Source organism: Pleurodeles waltl, chromosome 8 (assembly GCF_031143425.1).
Source record: "Pleurodeles waltl isolate 20211129_DDA chromosome 8, aPleWal1.hap1.20221129, whole genome shotgun sequence".
Taxonomy (NCBI): Eukaryota; Metazoa; Chordata; class Amphibia; order Caudata; family Salamandridae; genus Pleurodeles; species Pleurodeles waltl.
Window position 1 is genome coordinate 164148850 of NC_090447.1, and position 17759 is coordinate 164166608.

The 17759-nt window shown below is 44.1% G+C and overlaps 1 protein-coding gene across 2 annotated transcripts in view; it reads left to right on the plus strand.

The window, feature by feature from the left end:
- LOC138249850 (glutamate carboxypeptidase 2-like) overlaps positions 1-17759 on the plus strand; it is a 477831-nt gene that overhangs the window by 61399 nt on the left and 398673 nt on the right. The window lies entirely within an intron of this gene.

Here is a 17759-nt window from a genome sequence, read left to right on the forward strand (position 1 = left end):
GCCCATGACTGGTTACAATGATGAGTAATTTGTCAAACTATGGTTATGTTAGTTCGTGTAGATTAACCCCTTTGGTGCAGCGGACAAGCTGGTTACATCCTCGGCCACGCCACTCGTGTGCCGCGCCACTCGTGTGCCGCGCATGTGACCAGCTCATTCTGCACCAGGCCCACGAGGGGAATGATAGCGCTTCCCCAGTGTGCCTCCCACCACCCTCTCCTTGGCAGGGATGGAAGGGGAATCGCTTCCCCTACCACCCCCGGCCCCCCCCATCCCCGCCACCGTGACATCTGATGACGTCCACATGTGATTGGTCGTTGACCTCATGAGAGGTCGCCTCCATCGATCTGGAAGCTAATTATTTTCTCCTCGGTATGGGGGCAGGGGTGGTCAGGGAGGCATGAAAAGGAAAAGAAAGGTTTTTCATTTCCTTTTCATATCTCTGAACATTCCTGCAGCACAATCGCATAGACACCAGAGATTTTTCTATTAGGCCAATTTGCCCCCAAAGGGGGCAGTAACCACTAGACACCAGGGATTTTTTAAAAAATATATAATTTCATAAGGGGAGCGACACCTTAGGCAAGGTTCACTCGGGGGGGGGGTATTTATATTAGGTCATTTCTGCCTGTCTTGGGGCACAGATTGGCTTACTTTTATTAGACCAATCTGCCCTCAAGGGGGGCAGAAACCACTAGACACCATTTTTTTTTATTTTTTTTATTTGACATAAGGGGAGCGACCCCTTAGGCAAGGGTCACTCCTCAGGGGGGCATATTATATTAGGCCATTTCTGCACCCCTTGGTTGCAGATCGGCCTATTTCTATTAATCCCATTTGCCCCCCAGGGGGGCAGAAACCACTTTGGCACCAGGGATTGTTGTGTGTGTGTGTTTTGTTTGGGGGGCGGCCCCTTGGGCTAGGGTCGCTCCACATGGGGCATATCACTGTTGGTCATTTGTGCCCCCCTTGAGGCAAAGCCCACTAGACACCAAGGAAGATTTTTTTTTTAAAGAGGGTGGGGGTATACCCCGACTCCAAATAATTGGAGACAAAGTTGTTCTGCCCACCAGTAGGCAGATGGGGCAGTTACCCCCCGATCCACTCACCGGGGGGGGGGGGAGGCCAAAAGCCTACCAGTTGTCAGGGAATTGAAAAAAATAGAGGGGTGGGAGCTGCCAACCAGTATGGGGATGGTTATGCCCCCAACTGAAGGGGGTAACAGTCTTTCAGCCCCCAGCCCTTTGCAAACTAAAGGATCTTATCCCAACTGCAAGCAAGAGGACATTTAATTATTTTGAGGTTTGATTTTACATTTGGGCCTAAGTAGCATGGCTAACTCTCAATATTGTCCCACTTGAAATTGAGAGCAGCTGCACTTTTTGGACTTTGGGACGCTGCAACCTAGAAAAATCTACCAGATCTACACACATCTGAAAACTAAACATATGGGTGAGTCCAGGCTGGTGTGCTTCACATGCAACCCACACTATTTGCTTACTCACAATGCCCTGCAAACCTCCAACTTTGCTTGAAATCATGCATATTCCCTAAATTTTTGTGATGGGACCCTCCGGAATCCGCAGGAATCCACAAAATTCCTACCACCCAGCATAGCCTCATTTATACCACTAAAAGGTCTGCCCCACTTATCAGCCTAAAAATGTTTATTTTCAAACTGCCCTTTTGGACCTGCTTTGATTCCCTCTCAATTTCAACATGTTTTTGGCCCTTCCCTGTCACAGGCACTTGGTCCACGTACACAAGTGAGGTATAATTTTTATCGGGAGAGGAATGTTGGGTGGTATGAAACTTGTGCCAGTGCGATGATCCCACACAGAAATATGAGGAAAATGTGAATTTTTTTTGGGTTGCTAAATTTGAGGCTTGCTGAGGATTTGGGGTAAGAAAATACTGGAGTATCCACACAAGTCACACCTTCCTGGACTCCCTAAGGTGTCTAGCTTTCAGAAATGTCTTGGTTTGGTGGGTTTCCCTAGATGGCTGCTGAGCCCAGGACCAAAAACGCAGGTGCCCCTCTCGCAAAAACAGGTGGTTTTGTGATACATAATTTTGATGTGTCCATGCTGTGTTTTGGGGCATTTCCTGTCGCGGGCACTAGGCCTACCCACACAAGTGAGGTACAATTTTTATCAGGAGACTTGAGGGAATGCTGGGTGGAAGGAAAATTGTGGCTCCTCTCAGATTCCAGAACTTTCTATCACCGAAATGTGAGAAAAAAAGTGTTTTTTTCCAAATTTTTAGATTTGCAAAGGATTCTGGGTATCAGAACCTGGTGAGAGCGCCACAAGTTACCCCATCCTGGGTTTCCCTAGATGTCTAGTTTCAACAATTCACAGGTTTGGTAGTTTTTCCTAGGTGTCAGCTGAGCTAGAGAGCAAAATCCACAGCTAGGCACTTTGCAAAAAAATAGGTCAGTTTTCTTTGGGAAAATGTGATGTGTCCACGTTGTGTTTTGCAGCATTTCCTGTCGCTGGCACTAGGCCTACCCACACAGGTGAGGTACCATTTGTATTGGGGGACTAGGGGGAATACTGGGTGGAAGGTAGTTTGTGGCTCATCTCAGATTTCAGAACTTTGCAGCACCGAAATGTGAGGGAAAAGTTGTTGTTTTTTTGCTAAATTTTGAGGGTGCAAAGGATTCTGGGTAACAGAAGCTGGTGAGAGCCACACAAGTCACTCCATCCTGGATTCCCCTATGTGTCTAGTTTAAAAAAAATTCACAGGTTCTTTAGGTTTCCCTAGGTGCCGGCTGAGCTACAGGCCAACATCCACAGCTAGATACTTTACAAAAAAACACGTCAGATTTCAATGTAAAAACGTGATATGTCCATGTTGCGTTTCTTGTCACGGGCACTAGGCCTACCCACACAAGTGAAGTACCAAGTCAAGTCAATGAGGTCTTTATTCGATATTTCATCATAAAAGACATGCTATACGTCATAATACTTATAAAATTAACAGTGCTAGCAATTAAAACAATAAATACAATATTTCATAAAAGCTACTAATGCTTCATTTGTTAAATATTTTAACATATTAAAAAAGGAAGTACATTACTTTAAAAACTCAGTTCTAAAGTTCAAGATAATTTACTTATCTAAAACATATAACTGTTTTAGTAGTTTAGAACGAATTATCCATGCCCACCCCAGGAATTTGGCCACCCCTATTGCTATAGTAGGTGAAAGATCAGTTTTAAGAATCCTACAAGCAGTCTCGGCCGATTGAGTGCCCAGACTTTTGCATAGGGGTACCAGCCACTTCTTCCTTGGGGCAGCATATAATGGACAGACAAAGAACAAATGGCTCACATTTTCCCGCATTTCAGTACACAATGGGCATTTGTCTGGGCCTCCAATGCCCCAGGTTGAGGTTAAACACCTTAAAGGTATTGAGCCCACTCTAACTTGGTGATATAATTTGCGGTCCATAGGTTTTGTAATAACATCCCAATACATTTCAATTGCAGAGACATCTTTCACGTGTACAAATGTTGTTGTAAGGGAACTACCTATAAGGGATGAGTGTCTTATGCCTACCACCCATTCCCAATATAGTTGTTTCAGCTCTTTTTTTGAAGGAAAAGTAGCTGAGTCTGGGTTGTGCCAAAGGGCACCTAGACCCATGGCACAAAGGGTGGTTCTAACACCCTTAAACCAACCAATCTTATCGGATCCTAGGGTGTCCCTTACCTCGAGGCATGCTTTCGCATATAATAACAGCTCTGGGGTAGACCACAACCTCCGCCAGAAGGCCAAAGGCCGAAATCTGGCTTGATCTTCCACCGGTTGGAGCCCAAGGTCATAAAGGAGCGGGATGCGTGGGGATGACCTCGGAAGACCAACCGCCCCTCTTGTAAATCTATTTTGGGCCAGCATCAGTCGGTCCAGATTGCTATAACCCCAAAGCTCTGCCCCATACAAGACTGAGGGAAGAATTTTTGACCTATAGATTTCCATAAGTGGGGACATCGGGCGGGTAAATGATCTTTTATATTCCTTGAGAAGGGCACCGCCTAATTGAACATGTTTAAGTGCTTGGATATCAATCTGGGGTTTCCAACTAAAATTATCACTAAAATGCACACCCAGATATGTAAATACATTAGTTTGCTCAAGAATAGCACCACCCATTTTAACCCTTGCCACAGTTTGTGTTCGACCTCTTAGTACCATGAATTTTGTTTTAGAAACATTTACTTCTAGCTCATGCTCGTCACAAAATAACTCAAATCTGAGTAGGGCCTGCTGGAGCCCTTGCCTTGTCTTTGATAATAACAAGGTATCATCCGCGAACATGAGCAATGGTACTTTCATTCCCGCTATCTGGGGAGCATCCGTGGGATGTGTTGCAAAATATTTGGTAACCCCGTTGATAAACAGGGAAAACAAAGTGGGAGCCAGGACACATCCTTGTCTAACACCTTTCAAAACATGGAACCTGTCCGTAACCTCGCCAGGCTTACCCCAGCGGACTTGGGCATAGGTGTATGCATGAAGATTCATTAAGAGTCGCACTATAGCCCTGGGCATTCCCTGTTCCAGTATGCAATCCCATAATTTAGTCCTAGGGACCAAGTCGAATGCAGATCTTAGATCCACAAAAGCTGCATACAACTTGCCCTTACCTAAAAAAACTGTTTTCCAATATAAAAGGGCAAAACAAAAGGCTTGATCAAGGGTGCTTACATGAGGTCTAAAACCCGCCTGCAACGGAGTCAAAATATCTGAGTCTGTTATCCATTCCTGTATCCTCCCTAAAATGAGGCGCGCTATGATTTTTTGGATCTCATCAATAAGGCTGATAGGCCGGTAATTTGAGGGTACTGAGCGATCGCCTTTCTTGTATATAGGAAGGATTTCTGCCCCATACCATGAGTCAGGAATTTTAGCGCCTGCTGCAACTGCATTCATCAGGTGAAGTATATAAGGTACCCACAGGTCCTGGTCTTCCAAAAAAATGTCAGCTGGAATACCATCTGGGCCAGGGGCCCTCCCTTTGGGAATGTTTTGCAGGCAATTGGTAACTTCAGTAGCTGAGAATATTAACGGCTCGATGGGCTCAAGACAGTAGGGTATAGTCACTTCTACTGTATGACACTTAAACTGATCCTCAAAATTTTTTACCCACTGATGATTAGAGACAGAAGCTGGACTATAGTGGGCGTCCTGCGAGATACCCCATTTTATGAGGTACCAAAACTGTTGCATATTGCGTTTACCACAGGCTTCTGACAGCATAAGCCAGCGTTCCTCGTCCCACTTTTGTTTTGCTTTGCGTTTTGCCTCATAGAGTTTTCTACAAGATCAAATCTGGCTATGATTTTTGTTTTTAATAGCCTCAAAGAGAACTCTTTTTGTCTTGCTACACTCTTTATCAAACCAGGTAGTGGATGAATATTTCTTGGTCCTAGGTTGTTTAGGGATAAATTTGATGAACAACTTTTTAAGTTCCTGAAACAAGTCAGAATGGGTACGTATAAGTTCGCTGATAATCTCGTCCTGTGAGCCACAATTGTTTAAAAGCTCCACAGAACTAGATACTAAGGTTCTTATCGCCCTGCGGGCCCCAGCGTCCACAGCTATTTTGGGCCAGCGTACCCTGCGCGTATCATTGCTCACAATGACCTCTTTTTCTGTTATATTAGGACCACTGCCCTCAGACCTCTGAAAGTTGGAATCCCTTAAGGTCAATACCAGCGGATCATGATCGCTCTCTGGGCGTTCCGTAACTAGCATATCAACAACTGCAAACCACTGCCTCACATCGACCAAAATATAGTCGATACGACTACTGTGTCTGCCGTTGTTGAACGTATGCCTGCCCTTCCTATCTGACTTGACCCTTCCGTTAACAGCTCTTAGACCCATATCCAGGCATAGCCCCTTGATATAGGTGGCTGAGCTCGACCACTTAGCAATCGGAGGTAACTCGAGCTGGGGAATACCCCAGGATCGATCCTCATCCTCAGTGAGCGGGCCGTCCTCAATACCCAAAGGCTCAAAACAAGTATTAAAATCCCCCATCACAATCTTGTGGCCATCGGTCGTTGTTCCTGATAGAATGTCATCCAACAGGAGGAGGGTCGGAGAAACCCTTCCTCCCTGGAGGCCCCTGACATAAATATTAACCAACAGGATGTTTGTACCTTGGTTGGACTTTATCTTTAAGGCAATTATGTCTGGACTATCAATTGTCACTTCTTCAACGGTGTGATAGCCCATGTTTCCTGGAATGCAATTATATCGCCCTGATCAATGAAGCCCCTCCAATCAGGAATACACTGGCTGGACTCCAGACCGGCTATATTCCAGGATATATACCTTGATAACAAATCAACAGGCTCAGCTAAAGCAGAGGGTGAGTCCATACTAAGATTGGGTAATGCAGACAATGTACCAACAGGGGTAGTGTCAGGAATATAACTCTGATCTGTGGCAATAGCCTTCCAACTTATATCTTCTATGTGGGGGGATTTCAATATAGTTAAATTAACTATTTCTTCTCTACCGATGAGTCAATCATTCTCATCTAGGCAGGATAGCGGCCCATATCTCCCGGCAGTAATCAAGGGTTCAATGCTTTCTGGTGCGAACCAACCCCTGGGAGGGTTAATGACATTTTTGTTAATCTGGGAAGGCACCTTCACCTCGGGATACACCGTAGGATAAAAATCTAGTAGTTCCCACGTGACTATTGGTCCATCTGCAAGTTGGGAGCACCAACCTCTCAAAAATGGGACCACATTAATACTCCTGAAATTAACAATTACCAGATCACCTGGGATATCTTTAATCATGTGGCCAAGCCAACCCACCCTTCTCACATTTAAGATTTTACCATCAATGGTAGGGGGGAGGGGTCTATTCTTAGTAAGCCAGAAGGCTACTTTGTTTTTTAAGTCATTGTAACCTTCTTTTTTACCTGAACTAAGTTCTGGGACTCCTGATAATATACATACAAATGGAGCGGCCTCCGGTGGGAGATCAATCCTAACATTATAATTATTGTTGTGCACCCTTGCTTCCTTATGGACTCGAGTTGGTTGAGGCCTACCCTCTAGGGACCCTTGAATCACTTCGGGTTCCCTAGGTATAGTGGGCTCCGCCTCCAAACTTGTTTCGTTACATGGGGCTTTATGTCTTAAACTGCTGCCCGCGAGTATTGCCTGCTCAACACAATTTCCAGATGGTAAATCTAGAGGTACCGTTAGTACATCTGCTGGTGTCGATGTTGCTTGTACCCTCAGACTACGAACCTCTTGGGTAAGTACTTCAATTTTCAGCAATAATGTGCTAAGAATTTCAGCCATTTTTGTCACTAACTTATCCTCTACTGTAGCCAGTATATTTTTTATATACTGCCTGCTATGACAGCAACCCACTGGCTTATCAGATCCCCGTCTAATCCTTTAGTTTTAATAGTATGGGTTTTTGCTTCAAGGGGCTTTCGAGAGTTGCTGACCTTCCCCACTCCTCTTTTGCCCAGCGACTTTCTACAAGCCCTAACTGCTCTTGCTGGTTGGGGGGGAGTCACTGCCATAACCACGGGGCTAAATGGGCTCTCGCCAATTATATCCGTTGAGTCTAAGGGATTAGAATGTGTCTGTGCCTCAGTTAGTATCATATCCTTGTCAGTGTTGACGCCCAGATCCTCAAAAGTAGACACTATATGTGGGGAGGAACTGGGGTGTGTCTGAACGGGGGAACCTCCTTTCCCTAGAGAGACTCTGCGATCGCTATTAATCTTTTTAACCACCTTAACCAGGTAGTTATCAAGCATAGTAGCCCCTAGATTTTTGGCGGAGTTATTACAGTTAGCCATCATAGGTTGGTTGCAGTAAGTACCACCAGCTATAATTCAGCAATACAAAACACAAAACCACGTAATCAAGATGTAATACAACTAATTTACAGTTTTGGGCAGAGTCCCGTGCCCAGTCCAGTCTCTTCAAGCCTCAGAGGGCCACAGAGGACCCTTTACCCGGCGCCGCCCGCGCACGCCCCGCGGTGCGGTGTACCTTGTTACAATTTAAGGGCCCGGGCCCGAGGGGCGTAACAGCACTTTTGCGCCACTTGGCGCACAGGAAACCCAGAGGATTCTGGATATTGTAGTCCTCCCAGCGTGTTTTAGCAGGCAGCCTACAACGGCCGCGGCCGCGAAGTGGTGGTCCGAACCGGTAGCCCTGTGACCTGCAGGGGGTGCGCGGCTGGTTGTCTCCGGTGCCCGGGGTCTGCCTCTTGTGCCCGGGGTGTGGTGCCCGGGGTCAGTCTCTGATGTGAGTCCTGTCTCAGGTGCCAGGGAGCAGTCTCTGGTACCCGATCTCTCTCTCTGGTGCCCGGGGTCGGTCTCTGATGCCCCTGAGGCCGGGGTCAGTCTCCGGTGAGGGGTCAGTCTCCGGGGCCTCTCTCCGGTGCCCCCGTGGCCTGGGTCAGTCTGGGGTGAGGGGTCAGTCTCCGGGATCTCTCTCTAGTGCCACAGTCAGTCTCCGGTGCTCGGGTCGCTGGCTCCTCGGGTCCCTCTAGATGATGGAGTGTGTAATGAGGTCTAATAAGGCGCCCTTGGGGTCCGTGGAAGTCTCGGTGGAGGGCGCAGGTCACCGGCTGCCCATGCACACAGTGGGTCTGCGGGTCAGCGGTCTCTCCGGGGGCGCTCTCGGCTCTCCTCCAAGGGTCTCAGTCCGCCCGTGAGACGATGGGGCGCCAGAGGGGCCTACCGGGGTCGGGTCGCCCCGAGGAAATCCGGGGGTACCCCGAGGCTTCTGCGTCGTCCCTCAGCCTGTCTCTGGGTCCTGAGGGGCCTCTGCCTCTCCCGGGCTCGCCCCTCCGCCGCTCTCTATGCACCCGGGGTCGTTCCTCCGCCGGACTCTGTGTCCCCCGGGGTCGTCCCTCAGCCTGTCTCAGGGGCCCCCCTCAGCTGTCTCCGGGCTGTCTCCTGGCCCCTGGGATCGTCCCTCGGCGCTCTCCCGCGGGCCCGGGCGTGTGACGCAGCTGCTGAGCCGGTGAGAAGTCGCTGGCGCCGGTGAGGAGCCGCTGGTGCCGGTGAGGAGAAGTGCTGGGTTGCTGCAGTTCCACTAGTAGTCAAAAAGGATATCCCAGGTTCCTCGAACCCTTTCTCCCCTTAGGTGAAAGCCAGAGTAGAATCTTTTTCCCTGCTTCCCCAAACAACAACAAAGTCTAAAAGTTCACCAGCTCGGGATAGTTTCCCTGTGCGTTGCAAAGTTTTTCTTTCCCTTATATTTTTTTCCCCCTTACCGGCATGCGGCACTTCGGCGTGTTCCAAACGCCGATTCAAACCTGACCGCGTCTCTCGGGCGAAAACCGCTGACGGCCAAGACGCCCTGCGTTCTTTACCACAGAAGGGCAATCCTCATTGCGGCCGCAGCAGCGGCAGCAACAGCGGCTGCGGCTATGCGCTATGCGCCGGTGTCCTGGGGGCAATCCTCGTTGCGATGGCTGCCGCGACGAGGGGAGCGGCAGCGGCAGCGGCCGTGTGTGGTGCTTAGTTCCGGTGGGCATGGCACTAACGTTTAGCACCGACTTGCACCTTCTATGATCCCTTGTGAGAAGTCCTTGGGCTCCAGCACCATTTTTATCAAGAGACTTGGGGAACTCAGAATAGAAGAATAAGTGTTATTGCCCCTTGTGTTACTCTACATTTTTTTCTTCCAAGTGTAAGACCGTGTGTAAAAAAGAAGTCTATTTGAAAAAATGCCCTGTAATTCACATGCCAGTATGAGGACCCTGGAATTCAGAGATGTGCAAATAACCACTGCTTCTCAATACCTTATCTTGTGTCCATTTTGGAAATAAAAAGGTTTCATTGATACCTATTTTTTACTGGTTATATTTCACCAATTTAATTGCTGTATACCCGGTATACAATGAAAACCCATTGCAAGGTGCAGCTCATTTATTTGCTCTGAGTACCAAGGTTTCTTGATGAACCTACAAGCCCTAAATATCCCCACAGCCAGAAGAGTCCAGTAGATGTAATACTAGATTGCTTTAAAAAATCTGCCACAGCTGGAAAAAGTTATAGATGAAACGCATAGACAGAAACAGCTCTTTTTTTCACCTCAATTTCAGTATTTTGTTATTATAGCTGTTCCTTTCTGTAGGAAAACATTGGAGCATCTACACAAATGACACCTTGTTGAATTCAGAATTTAGTCTACTTTTCAGAAATGTTTAGCTGTCTGGGATGCAGCATTGGTTTCACACCCATTTATGTCACTAACTGGAAGGAGGCTGAAAGCACAAAAAATAATAAAAATGGGGTATGTCCCATTAAAATGTCAAAATTGTTTGGAAAAATGTGGTTTTCTGATTCAAGTCTGCCTGTTGCAGAAAGCTGGGAAGATGGTGATTGTAGCACCACAAACCCTTTGTTGATGCCATTTTCAGGGAATAAACCACATGCTTTCTTCTGCAGCACTTTTTCCCAATTTTTTGTGAACAAAACGTAATTTTAGCTGTATTTTGGCTAATTTCTTGGTCTCCTCTAGGGGAACCCACAAACTCTGGATACCTCTAGAATCCATAGGATGTTGGAAAAAAGGACACAAATTTGGCGTGGATAGCTTAGGTGAACAAAAAGGTATGAGGCCTAAGCGTGAACTATCCCAAATAGCTTAAAAAAGGCTCTTCAAAGGCCTGGCAGCGAAGGGGTTAATGAAACAAGCGTAGACAAAGCCAATCGGTCTGTTAGGGCAAGTGTTTTAAAACAGTTGGACACATTTGTGTTTGTTTTCCTCAGCTGTCTGATAAAGTAAGTCCCATAAGAAAGCTACAGTTTGGGCTGCAACATTAGGGAATCTGGGAGTAGGGCCAGTTTCTTTAACAGACTGCAGTAGCAGCATTAAGCTGTTGTAGAGCAATTTTAGTGTTGTCTCTGGGCACCTTATTTTAGCAACTAGGCCTGCTGCTTGTGCCCTTTAAATTATTAACCACAAGAGGCACTCGTTACAATAGCGTCATTTGACAAAATTTGAAAACAAAGTACCCTGATTTCAGTATTCTAGAAACAAAACAATACTCTATGTATTTTCTGGAAAAAATAAGATAAACTTCAATACATATTTTAATATCCTAAAATTGATTATCAATGCCCAAGTCCAATTCCATGAAGTTTAAAGAAAACTGTCATGTATGTTGCTCCGATCTTATTACATGACCAAAAATCAAAGTCCACTTTTCTTCAGTCGATATTCAGTGTGTCATCAATGCCGATTTCAACCTCACATCCAACCTAACAGCCAACACGTGTTCCGTCCGGGAATTTCCCAATGACTTCGTCATGGCTGCAATTGTATACATTCTTGTTAATTAAATCTAAATCCATCATCCTAATCAAATAATGATATAAAGAAGCCACCACTGATTCACCAAGAGGTGGCATAGACACATGTCCTCACGTGTGTTAGTTCCCCGTATTGCAATTTGATACACTATTTGCTCAAGATTTTTGTGCATCATGTTGATGATTAAGTACGTGATATTAGTACACAAGTGTGAAATTGGTGAATTATATCCAATATAGAGATTCTAAATCTCACTAAATCATATGTCTTCCTTGTCATTTAATGTCCCATATGTATAATGATACCTCTAATGTCCTAATATATATCAAAATAAGCCCAGAATCTTGCCTAAAAGTACAGAAATCCATTTCTTTAACGTAAATAATCCTTGTTGGTATGCCCAATTGTATTCTGTTAATCAAGCATATCTGTCCTGATGTTGGTATCTTCTATTAGACAAGTAAAAAAAAAACAACAGCTAAGTAGCCTGCCATTCTAAACATCAAACTGTGACCACACTATAATCTCTGAGACCACATCCCATAAAACCCACAGAGCACTAGAATAATTTATGACACTTATCTGAAGATAACTAAAGCACTCACTTCTAATATGAGTGTGAAGTATATATTGTATTGCCAGCACAATCCAAAAATCTCTACTGAACACACAATTCTACACGTATCCTTATATATCGTGTTTGTCTAATGTCTCACCCGATTATGAGCACAATTTAAAAATGCGAACCATATCAAAATGTAGCCAAAACACACACTTTCAAATATACGGTGGGTTTAAACTGTATTATCGGCACCAACTAAAGTTTACTGTTGCTCAAAGAATTCAACTCTTCTCCCAACATTACCGCCTTTGCTATATGACTCACCCGAATTCTGAACGTGATCTCGGACCTCAAAATCATAAAGCTACTTCCTGAACGCAAGTACGCATCGGGCTCCTAGATATCACTCCCGCCTTCGGCTGCGTCTGCATACTTTAGATATAACAGACGGGTTGGACGCTCATCCCGTTCCCTAAAGTCTTGCTCTATTGAACTCGGTGATTACCACAAAAATGAAGATAGGACTATACTGCTGGCGGCCATCTTGGAAGTAAAAATAATGCAATACCATTTCTGCCTTCGGTCGCATCTGCTTACCTAGATTATAACAGAAGAACTAGACGCTTATCCCGTTCCCAAAGGTCTCAAGCTACTATACTCAGTAATTAACCATGAAAATAAAGAAAAAAACTATGCTACTGGCCACCATCTTGGAATTAAAAGTATTGTGATGTCACTATGGAAAGACCCACCGAGAAAAATATACATTAGGTGTAAATATCAAGTGCTTGAAAAGAAAGATTATCCATGAGTCGCGGTTAGTATTAAAAGAGAATACACTTGAGAACGTTAGAAAGTGATTGGAGAGAGACTCAAATGTAGATAAATACAACATGTTAATTTAACATATCAAAATAATTTTATAGTGATATTCCACTATGATGATAAATTCTGGAGTTTAAATTTCTGTATGAAGAGAAAATTCGGTTTTTATTCCATAAATTGGCATGATGATAATTATACCAAAATTATGGAAAACAGAAATTAAACGATGTAAATCATGTACACTAAACATTTGGTCATGTAATAAGATTGGAGCAACATACATGACAGTTTTCTTTAATCTTCATCGAATTGGACTTGGACATTGATAATCAATTTTAGGATATTGAAATATGCATTGAAGTTTATCTTATTTTTTCCAGAAAATACATAGAGTATTGTTTTGTTTCTAGAATACTGACTTCAGAGTTCTTTGTTTTCACATTTTGTCAAATTATGCTATTGTAACAAGTGCTCTTGTGGTTAATGATTTAAAGGTGTGCGTTAGCACACATCTAGGGCTCAGGGGTGGGGTCCCTCAAGGGTGCACCATCATAGGATTTGTTCTTATTTGATATTCACCTCATTACCCGGAGCGCCTCTTCTTTCTCCCATTAGAATACACCCGCGCAATGCTTGTGCCCTTTAGCCTAATAACATTTTACCTTCTTTCATTTTATTCTTTTAAAATCGGCCACATTTGTGGTGGTGTCTTATTTTCTTTATCTTGTCCTTTCGCCTAGAAAAAAGCATCACTACCGGTTCCCTGGCCTATATGGGGTGGTGTCTCTATAGATGACAGGCTTCTCTACTACTGTCATACTCAGGTATGAGGGATGATGTCTTCCCAAGGGGGAATCCTGAAGGGTGGATTAAGGCTTATCCTGCTGTGCTCTAACATAGCTTAGGTAGGAATTACATATATTGTGTATAGTGACAGTATTGTGGGACTTTGTTTGTGTTTCACTTTCCTTGTCACCATTTTGCTTCAAGTATGTTTCACCATTCTTATTGTTGCATTTCATGTAATTTTATTTAAGACGCAGCTGATTCAGTAAATCTTATTGAACCATTTCCTGCCTCTGTTTGTCTTTGCATTTGTGAGACTAATGTAACTGAGAGAAATATATACAGGGAGTGCAGAATTATTAGGCAAATGAGTATTTTGACCACATCATCCTCTTTATGCATGTTGTCTTACTCCAAGCTGTATAGGCTCGAAAGCCTACTACCAATTAAGCATTTTAGGTGATGTGCATCTCTGTAATGAGAAGGGGTGTGGTCTAATGACATCAACACCCTATATCAGGTGTGCATAATTATTAGGCAACTTCCTTTCCTTTGGCAAAATGGGTCAAAAGAAGGACTTGACAGGCTCAGAAAAGTCCAAAATAGTGAGATATCTTGCAGAGGGATGCAGCACTCTTAAAATTGCAAAGCTTCTGAAGCGTGATCATCGAACAATCAAGCGTTTCATTCAAAATAGTCAACAGGGTCGCAAGAAGCGTGTGGAAAAACCAAGGCGCAAAATAACTGCCCATGAACTGAGAAAAGTCAAGCGTGCAGCTGCCACGATGCCACTTGCCACCAGTTTGGCCATATTTCAGAGCTGCAACATCACTGGAGTGCCCAAAAGCACAAGGTGTGCAATACTCAGAGACATGGCCAAGGTAAGAAAGGCTGAAAGACGACCACCACTGAACAAGACACACAAGCTGAAACGTCAAGACTGGGCCAAGAAATATCTCAAGACTGATTTTTCTAAGGTTTTATGGACTGATGAAATGAGAGTGAGTCTTGATGGGCCAGATGGATGGGCCCGTGGCTGGATTGGTAAAGGGCAGAGAGCTCCAGTCCGACTCAGACGCCAGCAAGGTGGAGGTGGAGTACTGGTTTGGGCTGGTATCATCAAAGATGAGCTTGTGGGGCCTTTTCGGGTTGAGGATGTTGTCAAGCTCAACTCCCAGTCCTACTGCCAGTTCCTGGAAGACACCTTCTTCAAGCAGTGGTACAGGAAGAAGTCTGCATCCTTCAAGAAAAACATGATTTTCATGCAGGACAATGCTCCATCACACGCGTCCAAGTACTCCACAGCGTGGCTGGCAAGAAAGGGTATAAAAGAAGGAAATCTAATGACATGGCCTCCTTGTTCACCTGATCTGAACCCCATTGAGAACCTGTGGTCCATCATCAAATGTGAGATTTACAAGGAGGGAAAACAGTACACCTCTCTGAACAGTGTCTGGGAGGCTGTGGTTGCTGCTGCACGCAATGTTGATGGTGAACAGATCAAAACACTGACAGAATCCATGGATGGCAGGCTTTTGAGTGTCCTTGCAAAGAAAGGTGGCTATATTGGTCACTGATTTGTTTTTGTTTTGTTTTTGAATGTCAGAAATGTATATTTGTGAATGTTGAGATGTTATATTGGTTTCACTGGTAATAATAAATAATTGAAATGGGTATATATTTTTTTTTGTTAAGTTGCCTAATAATTATGCACAGTAATAGTCACCTGCACACACAGATATCCCCCTAACATAGCTAAAACTAAAAACAAACTAAAAACTACTTCCAAAAATATTCAGCTTTGATATTAATGAGTTTTTTGGGTTCATTGAGAACATGGTTGTTGTTCAATAATAAAATTAATCCTCAAAAATACTACTTGCCTAATAATTCTGCACTCCCTGTATAGGTTGTTCAAGCTTGAACCTTTAAAAGGACCGATACCCATTTGGTGTCCTTATCTCTGAACAGGTATATCTACCATGGCGAACCCGCAACGGGTGGTAATTGCAGTAAACATACAACCTCCCCTCACTGCTTATTTGTTAGCCAAAGGCCTTATAGCCCAGGGGGGTCCAGAAACATTTGTAGTTGAGGCTCATCCAGCCTATAGAACAGAAAGATATTACTCTTGGGTCAACTTTCCACCAGTCGATGGTAACACTAATACATTTCATCATTACACACCTGCTAATATACCTGCACAATACAGAGCATACACATACTTAGAGATACCGCTATCTTTTCAAGACCATTAATAACTTGCTTGATGGTGCCGTAGCCCATACAGCTTGTCTCCTGTTTTGAAGTCTCAGAGCCATCAAAGACTTCCTCTGCCAGCACCTAAACTCTCTGCTGAGACTCATACCCTGCGCAGTGGTGCCCTATACAGTCCCTGGGCCCTTGAAAGGTGAAGCTGGTGGAACCAAGTTGGAAATCCACGCATATGAGTCGTGTGGGGAAAATTGACAAAGCAATTGCAATGCAGCTGTAAAAATGATGTGCCACCTGCATCATGGATGAAATCGACGCACCACCTGCATCCTGGCTGAAATTGACACACCACCTGCATCGTGGATGGGAAATCAATGCATCACCTACATTGTGGCTGGAGAAATGGAACAACACCTGCTTGCGGCTGCTGAAACAAGTGGTGCTGCTGGATTTCGCATGCAACATCGCTGGGCGTCAAAATCAACGTGAACCTGCCCGGACCCGAGGGGCCCATCTGGTAATCGATGCATCCCTTTTTTGTGGGAGAGAAAAAAGAGGCATTGAGGACTTTTCTGACTCACACTTGCCTGTGCGGCTTTATTTTTTACGCAAACCGGGTACTATGTGTATCATCAACACATCCATTGTTTTCTATAGAGTAAGACTCTTTTTGATTTAAAAATTCATAACTTTACTTGTGTATGTGGGATTTTTGTTGTTTCGGTCTTATTTGATTTCAATAAATATTGGCTATTTGTCTAAACTGGTATGGTGTCCTTTTTGTAGTCTTTTCACTGTATCACTGTGTATGTTGGTACAAATACTTTACAAATTGCTGTTGAGATAAGCCTGACTGCTTGTGCCAAGCTACCAAGGGGGTGAGCAGGGGTTGTCTTAAGACTGTGACTCCCTTACCCTGACTAGAGTGAGGGCCCCTGCTTGGACAGAGTGCAAACTGACTGCCAACCAGAGACCCCATTTCTAACAGTTTGGTTATTCACAAACGCAACCACTTCTCTGTTGGAGACCTGACGGTATTTCAAAAAGGTCTAGAATAAGTGTTCATGTAAGTGGAGAGCTTCCCAAAAACCTCTTTCCCCACTTGGGCATTTTTTGGGCGGCATAGCAAACTAGGAGGCAAAAACATTGGTTTCCTGCAGAATAGATATTGGGCCCTTACATTCAGGTCTACCTAAACACCTTATGATTCCAGATTGTCTGCATTGTGACATAATGGCTGCTCTTGTAGTTTGTAAGCACAGTATTTGAAAGATCTTCTTTGACTTTATGTGGTTAAAGGCTAGAAATAAAAGTTTATGTCTTGCCTCTATCGTGTTCAAATGTGTTTAGATCCCTCTTTGTTGCCTGCCAAGTTTATTTACTATACATTAAGATGACTGTACTGTACTGAAGTCTAAAGTTCTTCTACTATGGCCAGTTATGGTGGGCACTACTTTGCACCATTTATTTTAGAATAGTGCCTTTATAATAGACACTCTTAAGTACAGTAGAATGCTCTGTAAAAGTAATAAACTTGATTGCATGAGTGATTAAGTGCAGTATATACCTGCTGAAAGGAATGAGTCTCATAAGTTTGTAGATTTTCATTGTGCCCCTTGGTATTTTGGTGCTTCTAAAAATGAATGGGTCTATGAAAATCATAGGTGTATGCTTATGTCTAATTGATTGTTGTTATGAGGTCTGGTGTTAGCTAAGATATTTAGATTTTTACTAAAATTATATGCATAATATAATCACTTAATAGGGCTTTTAACCACCTCTTCATCCATTCATCCATTGGTCTGTGGTTGTGTCATTTACATTTGCTTTGGTCTACTACAGCATACAGCTTGGGGCAATGGGTCAGCCTGTGTAAGCTACTAGTCAACTTCAGTCTTAGTGACTGCATTTTGTCTTTCTCAAGAAGCACATCTGCACACAAGGTAGTTCCCTCAGTGCCAAAGTTTTTGTTTTTACTTTATACTTACTTAAGTATTGCCCTTGTGTTTAGTGCATGATATGATAGGAGAACGCTTTTGATTTGAG